This window comes from Plecotus auritus (genome assembly GCF_963455305.1).
Source record: "Plecotus auritus genome assembly, chromosome: 9".
In the NCBI taxonomy this organism is placed as follows: Eukaryota; Metazoa; Chordata; class Mammalia; order Chiroptera; family Vespertilionidae; genus Plecotus; species Plecotus auritus.
In genome coordinates, this window is record NC_137783.1 from 128,051,861 (window position 1) to 128,065,793 (window position 13,933).

Genomic DNA, 13,933 nt, shown 5'->3' on the forward strand with positions numbered 1-13,933 from the left:
TTTGAAAAAAAATGGTCATTAACAGATGTGCAGGTAACTTGCTAGTGGATTATGAGAGAAGTGAAATAGCTGACATTGCCCCGGTGTTAGAGGGTGTCAGGGACAACTGGCAGCTTGCTTGCTTGAGGTGGTTGTAAATTAGTGTATCAGCTTCCCTGAAACCGTGCCCTGGGCAGCTCTTGGAGGGAGGCAGCATCAAGGCGAAAAAGACTTTCAGGCTGAATCCCAGCTCCCATATGGCCATGTCTTCTGATGCCAGTTCCTGAAAGATGGAACTCTGCTCATTAAAATCAGCAGCGCAATACCTGGTCAGACAGAGAAAAGGAACTGCTCTCTCCCTCCTGATCCTCTCCCCTGATTGACCCCAGGGGTCGGATCTATCAGAGAAGTTCAAACAGGAGGAAGCTGGTATTTGTTTCAATGGCATCCCAGCTTCTCAGTACCAACTTTCTTAGTCCGTTTGGGCTGTTCTAACAAAATGCCACAGACTGGGTAGCTTATAAAAAATAGGAATTTATCCCTCACAGTTCTGGAGGCTGGAAGTCCAAGATCAAACACCTGTTACGTTAAGTCATTATTTGTTGGGGTTTAGTTGTTTATAGCTAAACAAATTCTTAAGTTTGCTTTTGTCTCTTAGGAGAATTAAGATCATTCCCCAAATGGGTATGTGATTTAAGAAAATCACGTAAGTGTGAGCATGCACCCGAAATGGTTACTTCTACTAACTGTAAGAAATATATAATTGATAAATATCAATGTAATTGACAATTCCTATTAAAGATTGTGTGTATGTGTGTGTGTGTGTGTGTGTGTGTGTGTGTGTGTGTGTGTTAAAGGCTGTTTCAACCTCTCCCAATTAATAAAAGATGACTATAATAAAGTCTTTGTGCAGGCATATTTTGGAAATTCGATTGATATGTATGTACCCTTTTATGATTGGGATGGTAATATATTTATTACTATAAAATTTACCAAAACATAGTTGGAAATATATAAAAACCAATTGGATCCTTGATGAGGAAGTGAGTAGAAATAAATTGCTAAATTTATGGGGATTAAGAGAGGATCTCTAAAAATAAACACCTACATCTAATAGTCATAGATTTGGGGGTTGCTCTTTTGAGAACCCATATATCACATGGTCATTATGGTACAGAATAAAATGGGGACCTTAAACTGGTTAGGTTATAGTCATTTGAGTGCTCTGATTTTCAATAATCAGATGTAAAACTGCATAACTTAATTATGCCATGTCATTGAACTGTGCCAATAACAACAGCACCATTTCCCAAACAACATGAATAAAATAAATTATTAGAATATTTTGATCATTAGTGTATGTCACATTATTTCTTCCACCTTTGTTGACGTTTTCGTTCAGTAATTAGTAAAGGAATGGCATACCTGTGCTGCACCTGCTAAGGATGTCTCAGTTGTGTGCTGTTCACTCAGCAGCTCCCTGAAGCTGCCAAGAATAACAGGATCACGGGGGAGGGAAATGATTCTCTTTGACTTTAAGTATAGTTTATGCCTTTCATTTTGCTTTCTATTTCCCAACATGAGTATGTTCCACAGCTGGATGTGCATTTTTCCCAGAATAAATATGTTGCCACCTCCATCCCATGGTTCATGCCATCTTAACTCCTCCATAGTCACCAGGGCTACAATGTACACATGCCTTTTTATTTTTTTCCAGTAGAAATTCAGGTATAGCATTCTTGTATCTTTTGGTATTCTAGTAACAAGTGCCTAATGGAAAGTGAATGCTTAAATGATAGTATTACTCTAGCCCTTTAAATGGGTTTCGTTGTTCACATCTTCAGTGTTTTAATGTGAAGCAGGAGCAAAACAACAACCAAAAGATAATTAGAGAAAGAGGGAGGGAAGATAATCAGGAGGGAGAGAGCCAGTTTTATTCCCTTATGAGTAAGAAAACGTGGTAAATGGAAAATGTAAGACACTTAGCCTCACTCTCCTCATTTGATAAATGGAAAATAAAATACCTTTGCTCAGAGGATGGCTGTTTAGAAAAATTGATGTCCTGTGTGCAAGAGGAAAGCTCACAATGGGTGTTCAATAACTTATTCACTCCCTTTTCTCTTTTCTGAGGGGGCCAAAGCTAACACAAGTGGACAATACTTCACTTCCTCTGGTTTCAGCTTCTTCAGCTACATGGTGCATAGTCTAGGTGACCTAAAGTGACCCAGTGCTCCGAGTCTCCCCCAAGCAGTGTGTGATAAGGGGCTTACGACACTAGAGGATGAGAAAAAGGAAAAAAAAACACAAACAGACAAACAAGGGATTCTCTCCCCTTCCCCCGAGCATCAAGAAACCCACTCCAACACCCAGAGTCAGAACCAGAGGGTTTCTTGTGTGCTCTCACTATGCACATCATTACCCACTTCCACGTTTAGGGTTATGTCGAGTCCAGATTGGACTCAAAAACAAAGCAAAATTAAATCAAATGAAACGAAGCTCACTCATGGTTCAGTGGTACTTCAGATACTGATCTCCTTGCTCAACCTGCCTGCTGCTGCTTACTTTCAGAGGCCTCCGTCATTCTGGGCATATTTTCTCCTTGCAGTCAGTGTGAGGTGTGTTTACGCCATCTTACCTGGGGTAGGCGCATATGTTTCTCAGGAATTTTGATGTAAGTGAGCTTTCTGAAAGAGGTTTCTGGAGTCAACAGCTAAACTGAATGCATACCTGTCAGACCAATGGCAGTCTGCTTCTGCCAGAGAGCAAAGCCCTTGGCGCTGTTGTACTTTATTCACATTACAGAGATCCCAGAATGCCCACACCTGTAGTAGCATTTCATGTAGAGATGTTTAAGACTTAAAAATCGGACTTAACGATACTCTTTATTTATGTTAGTGCCTCATGAATAGTTCATTAATAGCTCATCCACATGAAGGATGGCAAACAAATGTTATCTCAAGTCCTACTCATCTCATCTAGTTGTGGCTACTTGGCATATGGGTCTGAGAAGAACAGAGAGAACCCATAATGCTTGTTTGCAGGAAGGTGTGCTGGGACTGAAGAGTATGTCACGGGCAGAGACATGGCCTTTGCATGTCACCTTCCTGCCTTCCTGGATCTACCTGAGTTCATGGGAGGGAATATATATATATATAAGCTGGTGAAGCAATAATAATAATGGTTTAATATCAATAGTGAATCATTGGCATTTTGTAGTCCCACTGAAGATGAAGTTCTGTTTGGTCAAAGGGAAGCATGCCACAGCCATGATCACCAATAGCCCCTTTGTTGTCCCAAAGTATTAATAACTATCTTCCCCATTCTTAGAACTGTAGATCCAATGCTGTGTTTCACAACTTAATTTTAAATGAAGCCACATTAGCATTAATGTCTATTAAAAAATGATTTCAGAGAGGAAGAGAGAGGGAGAGAGAGATTGAAACATCAATGATGAGAATCATCATCAATCAGTTGCCTCCTGCACGCCCCCTACTGGGGAATAAGCCCCACAACCTGGGCATGTGCCCTGCCTGACCAGGAATCAAACCGTGACCTCCTGGTTCACAGGTTGACCCTCAACCACTGAGCCACCACCGCCAGGCAATATCTGAATTTTAATAGTCCTTAGCTCTGAGTTGATTCACTCCAGTAATTTTAAATGGGGACTATAAAATGAAGTGGGAGTATTTAGGAAACCTGTGGGAGGTACTACTAGCATTGGGTGGTGGGTACAGTATAGGAATTCCAGAAGGCCTGCAATGTGAAGGGGAAGCCCTGGGAAAAAAAAAAAAAAAAAAAAAGAATAGTCTTTATCTAGCAGGACTCCAGTATCCAGTGAAAGAAAATTCATAGATACCTTTAGACAAGCGAAGAGGTGTTCCTGTGCCAGACCCTTGTGAATAACCCTGTCCAGGCAGTGTTTGTCTGTATCATTTGCCTCTTGTCCTTGGAATAAGATGATAGCATTCAAGCTGTGAAGATACATAGCTTGTGCCACCGCTGGCATTAAAAACACATTGTTTTGAAGGGCAAGGGTGATTGGAGAGGCAGAAAAGCTTGCCTAGGAGAAAAGACAAAATTAATTAATCTGTCAAATTATGCCTCTAAGAGCCTGACTGCAGATGATTCTTGCATACCAAGTCTGCTCTCACAGTAGTGCTGAATGCCCATTTCTTCCTTCTCTGTGTTCTAATTTATGATTATGCACAATCTAGCACAGTATTTACAACCACAGTACATAGAAGCTAAGGGATCTTTTACAATATTAAATAACACACATCGCTCTTAAATTTGCATATATATAGATATAAAAAATGCACGTGCAGTGACATATATATGGGCAACAAGACAATGAGTGAATCATTTTATTTTTAAAACAATCTTTAATAAGACTTTAAATTAAAAAAAATAAAATTCACTTTTACTCAGATAATTTTTGTTTAAAAGTTTGGTATTAAGTATAATTGGTGTATTATTCTAATTTTAAAACTTTAAGTATTTTAGAAAAAAAACATTTTATTCTATTTAAGCTTTCTTCATAATGATTTTCTTTAAAGTTACTGTCTTTTAAAGTAAATTCTTATTTAAAAAATTCTTTGTTATTATTATATACCAAAGTACTAAAATTTTATTTTCCAAAGAATCAGAACAGAACTATGTGCTTGCTGATAATGCACCTTCAATATTTTTCTCCTGTCCTAGCTGGTTTGGCTCAGTGGTTAGAGTGTCAGCCTGCAGACTGAAGGGTCCCGGGTTCAATTCTGGTTAAGGGCACATGTCCAGGTTGTAGGCTCAGTCCCCACTGGGGGGCATGCAGTAGGCAACCGATCAATGATTTTCTTTCATCATTGATGCTTCTATCTCTCTCTCCCTCTCCCTTCCTCTATGAAATCAATAAAAAATATTTTTTTAAAATTAAAAAAAATATATTTCTCCTAGTTCTTCTTCTCCCAGGGTTAACCAGTTTGCCACCCTAAAGGATCTCTGACAAGGAAATTCTGGGGTCACCAATAGACCCTAAGCCAAGCATGTCAGACTTGTGGCCCACTGGCTGCATGCGGCCCACACGAATATTTTTGCAGACCAGCCAATATAAAGGTATGTAAGAAATGTTTTAATAAAAATTTTGTAACTTAATTTTTATAATATCCTGTTATATATAATTATTAATAACAAACTACAATGTTTGCTAATGACTGATTACTATAATCGTGTTGCATTCATTTCCCTTATGCACCTTATACGCAGGTGCACTATTTCTCTCCACTAATACTAGCAGCAAATATTTTAGCAGCCAATTGCCACATCATTAGTCTTGTACTGACTTGTTTGGTGTGTGCAACAGGAAATATTTCACTTTCAGAGAACAAGAAAAATAGGTTTATTTGCATTATGCTTATTAAATTGTGCAGTTATTCAGTGTCCAGTAAGTTAATGTGTAAGACAATTTATTAATTTTTATTAAAATGTTCTATTATTTTATGTTAACGATTACTCATTTCAGGCCTTTGTATTTAGCATGTCTTTATCAAAATAAACCTACGTTTCTGTGAAAATTGAAGCTTTTGTTTTTTGCAGCCCACATAAACTTAAACCTTGTTTATTTGGCCCATGTTAGCCTTTGAGTTTGACATGCTTGCCCTAAACTATTTCAGGCCATTGTAGCTGCATCTCAAAGTGGTGTAGTGTCAAAAACATCCTGATTTGAAAAGGCCAGTAAGAAAGAAAATTATTTAAATTCAAGATCTCTATGTGAGCTTTGTTTTGTGAAAAGTTTGAAAATGGATTAATATATTTTGGTGGTTTGGGTATTTAAATGGAGAGAAGTGAATAACAGTTCACTCGACTAAACATTCAATTGGGCTCAGACATTATGTTGGTCCTGAGAACACAGAGAAATAAGATAGATTCCTTGTCCTTGAAGATCATATACAGTCGAGTGTTGTGCATTTAAAATTTTCCTGCCTAATTTTTCCCCCCGAAGATAAAAATAAATGTGTGGCCCTAGCTGGTGTTGCCCATTGGATAGAGCATTAGCTCACACACTGAAGGGTTGTGGGTTCGATTCCAGGTCAAGGACACCATACTTGGGTCACAGGTTCCATTCCTGGCCCGGGTCAGGTGGATGTTTTTCTCTCTCTCTCTCTCCCCTCACTCCCTTCAACTCTCTCTCAAAATCAATGAAAAAAATATGCTTGAGTGAGAATAAAAAAAATAAAAATAAAAATAAAAAACAAAATAAATATGTGATCCCAGAAATAAATTCTGAGAGCAGGAGCTTCTCCATAAAGTCTGTATATGAGGAGCTTAGAGAAACAATGTAGTTGAAAAAATGGGCTCCAGGGCATTTCTTGCTTTTACTTTGATTGTATGTTAAAGACAATAAAAGTAGAAGTTTTCCATTTATCCTTAATCTGCAATTTTTATTTTTTAAAATATAGTTTTATTGATTTCAGAGAGGAAGGGAGAGACAGAGAGAGACAGAAACATCAACGATGAGAAAGAATCGATGATCGATGAGAAAGAATCACGGATCGGCTGCCTCTTGCATGCCCCCCACTGGGGATTGAGCCCAGAACCCAGGCATGTGCCCTTGACTGGAACTGAACCTGCTACCCTTCACTCCACAGGCCGACGCTCTATCCACTGAGCCACATCAGCCAGGACTTAACCTGCAATTTTTAATAAAATGTAACATTGATTATTTTTATTTCCTCTTGCTGGGGGTGGAGGAAAGGACATTATGCCAGGATGGAAAGATCTCGAGTTCTCTGAGTCATTCCTCAAGGCAGTGACCTTCAAGGAATGTGACCTGAGTTCCCCCTCGAGGGTACAGCCAGCCTTTAAGTCTAGAATTTTACTTTAAAAGACCATGCAGATTTTTCATTCTACTTTGAAATATATCTTGTTTTCATGTGAAATGAACTGTCCTGAAATCTTACAGAAAAACGTACACCCCAGGTGTATCCCGTGGTTATATTGTTGCTTCTCGTCTCATGTATCTTGTGGGGTTTTTGTGCACTCAGCTGAGAAACTCAGGCAGTGGAGCATGGAAATATGAAGGTGATTCCATGATATAAGTCAATATGAAATTATAGTTTTTTCATTAAACCTATTGAAAAAATACTTCTATTGAAGTTACTTTGATGTGACAGAACCACAGAAGGTATTTTTTTCAGTGCTTTCTATTATTTATATTATAAAAAATGTGATAACCACTAATAAAGCGCTTTACCGAAGGAGCATGGCTTTGTCTCACAGAACTACCTGTATTGCACTAAAACGTTCAGCAATGAGCCTTATTTGCTGTCTAGACTAGTGATCTTAACGCTCTGTATCACAGATTTATTTTTTTAAAAAATCGTACTTCCAAAATTTTTTGGCAAAATAAAAACAGGATAGGAATTCTTGAGATCTACATGGACCTCATGGACCTCTTTAAACTTATTATATCTGTATGTAGTGCTCATAGGTATTTCAAAGGATAGAGGCAGAATTCTTCTGCCCAAATTCATAACATGAGTTATGAAATAGGTGAAATTTTAAAATTCTATCAATGGATCTGGCCTTATTTCACTGACAGCAAGTAGCTATTTCCATCATTTTTGTTGTGATTACTTGGAAGCTTATGGTTAAATTTTTACTTTATATATTCTTAGAGAAAATTTAATTCTGTTGTTCTCCACATTTTTTTAAATGTCCATCATTTAGGTCTGTCTAACTGTGTTTTTGTTTTGAACATCAATCTCTTTTGGAATTGTGCAGGATAAAAATTAGCCTATTGTTGCCTGGCCAGTGTGGCTAAGTGGTTGAGCATCGACCCATGAACTAGGAGGTCATGGTTGGATTTCAGGTCAGGGCACATATCTAGGTTGCAAGCTCGATCCCCAGTAGGGGGCGTACAGGAGGCAGCCAATTGGTTTTGATCAATGTTTCAATCTTTCTCTTCCTTCCCCTCTCTCTAAAAATCAATAAAACCAATTATATATATATGTTTAATTTACCCTATTGTTAATTAATTATCTAACTCCACATATTTTGTAACACCTTGTGCTATGAAATAGGAGGCACATGAAATAGGAAATATATGTCAGAACAATAGGCAGCACTCGTTACAGAATCATACCCACCAAATGTATATACTATGGCATTAGAGGTTTAGCTGCAGAACTGAGACAAATTCTGCATGATCCAAATAAATATAAAGATCCTTCAACTTGGGCTTTAGTAATGATTGGCTCAACACCCACCAAAGGTTGAGGACACTGTGCTGGTTACTAGAGTTAACTTTTACATTCTCATGCTCTTAAAACTATAACATGTAGAACAGGTTAATGATTTTAATTTTCATTCTTTTTTCTTCCATGAAAAATTGAAGAAATCCATTTACCAAAGCAGTTAAGAAAATTGTTTTCTAGATTTGGTTTATTGCTTAGTCTGTGTCCCTTGCTATTGTATCCTAGGAGTTTCTATGCATAGGTCTAAGATTCCCTTAGGAGAAAGAGTCTATTTCAATTTTATTGAAGACGAGGTTTGAATTCCTTCCAATGTGCAAGTTATACAGAGAATTACTTTGTTTTCTGTTGACATGGCTCTGAGATTTGCTGTATCTCTTAAGTGTTCTGTGTTTTACAGTCAGTTGGGTAAGTATTCTATATCAAGGTGGTGTGAGTTCACAACTCTATACCTGTAGATTATAAAACTAGTCTCATATAATAAAAGATTTCATGCCATTCCATTGCAAAACCAGAAATGACTCGATCTGAACCTATTAATGGCCTTTATTTCTCCCATTTATTGTGAATAGTCACACATTTCATTGCAGTAATATGAATGTGTTTGATTAGAGGATACTGACTGCCTCACACTCCTCCAGGGGATAATGTAAGAACCAGATTATGTACTTTCCTACTTTTCTAAAGTCATCAAATTTCTGAACTCTGAAACAATCTGCCCTCAAGAAATTCACTTAAGGGATTATGAATTTGAAAAGCAAGAACGTCTATTTTTTTCATTCAGATTATACTTCCTGTATAGAGTGGTAAAACAATTAAACATCTTAATGGCTTTAGTTTTACTGTTTAACTATTTCAGTGTCCCTGCTAAGAGACTTATTATTACTTTAAATAGCATAGACTTCACCAGAAGCTATTATGGTAGTCTTAGCCAAATTTTAGTGAGAGAGATGATTACTCAGATCTTACCCTGATCTCTCATCCTCTTATGTATAAGCTTTTGCTTTATAAATCTTTCATTCAATTATTTTCACATAATTTATTTGGATATTTTAAAATCCTAATTTGTACAAAAAGTGTCTAAAACCCAGTGCTAATATTTAAGGATGCCTTCTGAAAAATATTTTTCTATTTTTAAAATTGCTTGAGTAATCCAACAATTTCAGAGATTTCTGAAAGAATGTTTATGTTCATATGGTTTGGATTTAATGTCAGATTTTTATGAAACTATGTTAGACAGGAATTCTTTTTTTAAAAAAAATATTTTATTGATTTTTTTACAGAGAGGAAGGGAGAGGGAGAGAGTCAGAAACATCAATGGGAGAGAAACATCCATCAGCTGCCTCCTGCACACCTCCTACTGGTGATGTACCCGCAACCAAGGTACATGCCCTTGACCGGAATCGAACCTGGGACCTTTCAGTCCGCAGGCCGACTCTCTATCCACTGAGCCAAACTGGTTAGGGGAGAAAGGAATTCTTTTTGGCTCAGTTTTAGATATTTTGAGGAGACAAAAGTGAGTGTGAGACCACATACATCCCCTGCACCCACAGATACTTTACAAACTGTTGCACAACACGTGAACCCCTTAATTCAGTTTTCAGATTGAAAAAAAAAATCAAGAGAGGAGAGCTTATTGGTGAAGAGTTTTCTCTGGAGAACTGTGCACGTTTCCACATGGTGATGGGTAGGGTGTGCTGTTTTCTGACCCCACACTTGATTAGAAGTTTCTCTTGCAGAACTTTACAATGTGTTTCCTACAGTGGGAGTCTCAGAGGATGGGTGCCTGACTCACACTGGGGAGAGCCAGACTGATCTGACTCCAGTCCTGCAAAAGTGAGAGTGAGATAGGGGTTCCCAAGAGCTCTGCGGGGGCTCATGGAAAGGACTGCTGTGCTGAGATCAGCCTGAACTGCCTGAGTGAGTGGGGCAAGGTCTCTCTGATTGCAAAATTCCCAATAGTACTTTTCTTGCAGGAAAAAATAGTGGTCATAGATGGATTATGTAAAAATTAACGTGAATTGTTATGCAAAGTAGTATGTTTTGTCTGTGTAAAATGAGGGCATATCTATATCTACTGCTGGTGACAAGAGGTAATTAGGGAAAGAATACATTTATTCAAACTAGAGTCAAGTAGATGCTAAGAAGCTAGCAGGTTGGAGAAGAGAATTGACTCACAATAAGAGTCTCCAAAATAAGTGCTTTGGAAAGCCTTTATGTAGCCCCCAATTCAGAAACAATTGCAAAGCTTTGTGTGTTTTTCCAGAATCTATTTCTATCCCTCTTCCCATCTCTAGCATTCTCTCTTTTTAAGAGTTATATTTCCAGGGTGTATACTCACTTAATAATTTAACTTTTGTTATGCTTTTTATAAACTCATAAAATATATTTTTATCTACAGTGAAATTTATGATCAACTTAATTAGTATGGTAAAAAATCAGGTCTTTCAGCCAGTGTTGCTCAGTGGTTGAGCATCAACCTATGAATCAGAAGGTCATGATTTGATTTCTGATCAGGGCACATGCTAGTTGCGGGCTTGATCCTCAGTGTGGGGCATGCAGGAGGCAGTCAATCAATGATTTTCTTTCATCATTGATGTTTCTATCTCCCTCTCCCTGACTCTCTAAAATCAGTAAAATATATATATTTTAAAAAAGGGTCTTTGAGCCCTAGCCACTGTGACTCAATGGATAGAGGGTTAGCCCAAGGACTGAAGGGTCATGGTTCGATTCTGGTCAAGCGCATGTACCTTGATTGCAAGCTCAATTCCCTCCCGCGTGAGGTGCATGAGGGAGGCAACCAATGGATGTGTCTCTTTCACATCACTGTTTCTCTCTGTCTTTCCCCCTCTCTTCCACTCTCTCTAAAAAAAAAAAAAAATCAATAGAAAAAAATATCCTTGGGTGAGGATTAACAAGATATGGCTGCTGGGCAGTAAGCTGGGCTCATCAAAATCACATTTTGCCACAGGTCAAAAATATGCTTACAAGTAATCAAAATCTTTGTTACACATATTATTTCCTCTGCCTGGAATGTCATCTGTAACACACAAACACACACACACACACACACACACACACACACACACACACTCTCACACTCGGTCCCTCACAAAACATTTTTTTCCCAACTCATACTTGGTCCTTCTAAATTCACCTTAAGTGTTTTTTTATATAAAAGTCTTCCAAGAACTTCCTGGCCCGAATCCATGGTCCTCTTTATGACCCTAAGGTATTTTCTGCATGCATTTATTGGGACTCGTCCTGTGGCTATTGGTTTATGTGCCTGTCTCCCCACCTAAATTATATTCTTGGTGAAAGAAGAGAATGTGTATATTTGTTGTTGTTCCAACAGTGTCCAGTTCTGTGCCATACACAGAGCAAGGGCTTAATGAGTATTTGCTGAATGAATATGTACCAGTAATTGAATCCAATATGGGAGAACTGATAACTGGACAACACAACATAAAAAAGCTCATGTATAAAAATTAATAATACCAACGGGGGGAAAAAGAGACATACGTAATACTTTAAACAATAAAGATTTTAAAAAATTAATAATGCTACCCACTTCATGGGGTTTTTATAATGTTTAAATGAGTTAAAATGCTTAAGTAGTGCCTGGAACATAATAACCTTTATGTAAGTGTTGGCTTTTGCTATTAACAGTAAATTTATTGATTTGGGATATTAAGAAACAATACAGCACCCAACTTTGGATGCAATAAGCAGAGAATTAGAGTTGAAGATGCTGTTGGTGCCAGAACTGAATTGAAAAAATAGAGGAATGACCATAATCTGCTTTCTACTTCTCTGATCTTTGTGTCAAGCTTAGTCCAAGGTGGCTTTGGAATACATCAATGGAGCTCTAATATTGGATATCACGAGAAAGCTGTTCACTTTAATAAATGTGATTATAAATACAAAATTGAAATCAGCGGGTGCAGGTCCAGGGATCACTCTCAAACTCAATAACCTCAACTTTCCCCATAGAATAGGTATGCCTGAGATTTAGGAAGATAGGTGTTCAGTATCAGTGCAACTCTCAGTGTCTTTAACTAGGCAGTGGAACTGGACCATGAGATAGCTCAATGCCCAGAAAGTAGACTGAAAGGATGGAAAAAGCTGAAATCTAGTTTAACATTCTCATTTGCTCTTCTCATTTGCTCTCCTATACAGTCTGGAACAATTTTTGAAGGAGATATGACCAGCACTTCCATTTCACATTCATAAAATAAAAATCTTCCAACAGAAAAGCTATTAAAAATGATCAGACAGAAAGCTTTTAAACGAATACTAAACGTTTCTGAAATTTTTCAGTAATCCCTCTTTATTTTCCCAAAATGTATGGCTTTCGTCTACTGGATTGGCTATGAGCATCATTTTTACTCATGTGAGACTAGGCCTTTCAAAGTCCATTTTTCAAAATGGAGGTATATTAATATGTAAAGAAAATATTATTTTCTTATTGGGAATTCTATCTCTAATAAGAAAGTTTGACCTTGTATATTTGTCCTTTCTTTGGTATTCTTTGTGGCTAGTCTTGGTATGTTTGACTCCTTCATATATTCTTGCTAAACTGTGAGCTAATATAATATTGATTTTTCCCTGAAGTTACATTTAGTTGCAAATGGTAGCATTTTTCAGATCAAATGATATTCTATTTCCTTACTAGTACTAAAACTTTTTGGAAAAGATAGATTTTTAACACAATGGAACATCTAGGAAAAGTCCACGATATATAGTATCACATAAATTTGTAGGTACAGCATTCATTGTAAAATAATTCACAAATAATATTTTGTGAAACAGTGTGGAAAAGAAGCAGAATAGCATAAGATTATAAATGAACGTTTATTGGAGTTAGATAGAAACTCTACTCCTAACACTCGTGGGGCCCAATGAAGAATTTAAATGGAGGCCACATAACTAAATAGATGAATGTTAACAAAATTTGGAAGCTGAAAATATATGCTGCATTTCCTTGCCTTCATAAATATTCTTCATAATGACCTGGAAGGCCATATTCAAATTGGAATGCTCAAAATCTTTGGAGTTTTCATTGAAACATGGCAGCACAGAGAGAGGAGGCTGCTGGCCTCTGGACCATGGATCACTCTTTTTTCTTCTCACCCCTGGATGTGTCCTGAATCATGAGATGTCTCTTGTACACATGTGTGGAAGTCCTGAGGTTGCATGTCCCAGCTCTGTCCATGTTCCTTTCAGACCTGCTCACAGAGGGGTGGAGGGTGTCACATCTTAATAATGTAGTAAGCTCTTAGGAGACACTCACACAGTAGAAGCAGGAACAGCTACAGTTGGCCTGGAAATAACAGTTCTTGGTGCTAACTAGCTCTGAAAGGTGGTAGGGTCCAAGTACAGGGAATGGGGCTGGGTGAAAGGAGGACCAGAGAGGGTCCCTCTAAAGTACAGGACCCAGAACTTAGGGTCCTCTTACTTGAGCCTATAATAATAGTGATATTGCAGTGGGCCTTTGGTTTAAATCTTGTTCATCAGTTATTAACTGTGCATGCTTAGACAAGTTACTGAACCATTATTAAGTATTGGTCTGGAGCCCAAACATCTTGGTTTAAATTCCTGCTCCACCAGTAACTAGCATTATCGCCTATGGGAGGTAGATAAATCCGCTGTCCCTCAGTGTCCTCATCTGAAAATTATGGATAATCATAGCCCCTATCTCAGAGGGTTGTTATGAGGGA